This window comes from Galeopterus variegatus, unplaced genomic scaffold (assembly GCF_000696425.1).
Source record: "Galeopterus variegatus unplaced genomic scaffold, G_variegatus-3.0.2 Scaffold19189, whole genome shotgun sequence".
Lineage (NCBI taxonomy): Eukaryota > Metazoa > Chordata > Mammalia > Dermoptera > Cynocephalidae > Galeopterus > Galeopterus variegatus.
The window spans coordinates 4137-5781 of NW_007745300.1; the positions used below are offsets into that span (position 1 = coordinate 4137).

At 40.5% G+C, this 1645-nt stretch overlaps 1 pseudogene; it reads left to right on the forward strand.

The window, feature by feature from the left end:
* The first annotated feature begins 707 nt into the window (after positions 1 to 707).
* On the forward strand, positions 708 to 1520 carry LOC103583035 (annotated as a pseudogene).
* The last annotated feature ends 125 nt before the right edge of the window (positions 1521 to 1645 follow it).

Below are 1645 nucleotides of genomic sequence, written 5' to 3' on the forward strand. Positions count from 1 at the left end.
GCTCTCATCTTCTTGTATAGTTTCAAAGATAATTCCCTTGTAACCCTTATGCTTGTTCCCATATAGGTAAGTCATGTCCCCATCTTTATTTCTTTCAAGATTTTCTCTTTGTCTTTGTCTTTTTCTGTCTTACATGCTTGTTTGTTGACTTTTTATTTTATTTTACTGGTCCTGCCTGGTGTTCTCTGAGTTTCCTGGATCTGCAGTTTGTTATCTGTCATTAAATTTGGAAAATTCTTGGTCATCATTATTTTAAGTATTTCTTCTGATCCATTATTTCTTCTCTTTCTAGTATCCTAATTATATGTACGTTAAACCTTTTAAAATTGCCCCCAAATTCTTTGATGTTCTGGACTATTTTAGCTTTTCATTTGTTTTCCTATTTGCATTTTAGTTGGGAAGTTTTTACTGACATGTCTTCAGGCTCATGGATTCTTCCCCTGACTAAGTCCAGCCTCCTGACGAACCCACGAAAGGTGTCTCCTTTGTTCTGTTGTGGTCAATGTTTTTGGTTTATAGCATTTTATTTTGANCCATTGTGGTCTGAGAGCATACTTTGCATGGTTTCTGTTATTTTACAACTGTTCATTTTTGGAAGAGGAAGTGGGGATTCCTGAAGGGGTGGCCATGCTTACCCCACTGCCCCACTCCTCCCACACTTTAGAGCACACAGCATCATCTGAGGATGGTCTGGGAGCGTGACAAAGGGCAACGAGGTGGCCCATTACTGTCACTTATATGTGGTGTGAACTTCAATGAAGACTAACAGTAAAACTCTTAAATGTCATCAAGGCTTACCAAAGCTAATGGACCATTTAGAAGCTCTGGATTATAATGAAGCTGTTATTTAAGAAATAGTTGATTCTGCCAATTTAGAGAACTATGCTTAAAAAATGGTTTTGTATGCAGACAATGAAGATAGCGCTGGGTGATTTCACAAAAACATAATCAATTTATTGTACATTGTAAGTCTTAATAGGTGTCATTAAAGTATTCGGAGAACTCATGGATGGAAACATGAAACACAAAAAGTATGCAAGGTGGGAAGCAACACATTTCCATAATTTTTAAACAATGGAGAGACTTCTGAAACAGGACCTGTTGGAATTGAAGAATATGATGATGTTGAAGAAAACAGAGATGTTCCAGTCACCTCTCTGCCCACTCAGCCACTTTAGCCATCATCATCTTCAACCTGTGTCCGAAACAACATGGCATCGTGCAACTCTAGTGAAATGCAGATTCCTCCCAGTGCACCTGCCCCACCTAATGCATCAGAGATGCCTCACAGCACAGGCGAACATGCAGTAACATCCAACCTACCCCACAGACTATTCTGGCCGTGGATCCCACACTTGTCAGTACAGTTTCTCAGGATGATATCCATCTAACACCAGAGAGTATTATGTATTAGAGCTCAGGAATATTCCAAACATGCTGGCAGTGTTCTGCAGCATGAAGAGGTGAGTGCTGCTGTCTCCGTAGAGGGCCCTCAAGCACTGACCGCAGGCAGAGAATGAAGCCTGTGACAGCAGATCCATGCAACTTTGGCCTAAAGAGCTCACAGTCCATTACTCTACCTTCAGCCTATCAGAAGCACAGTTTTAAGGAAGACTTCAGTTCCACTGAATATGCCAATAGAATC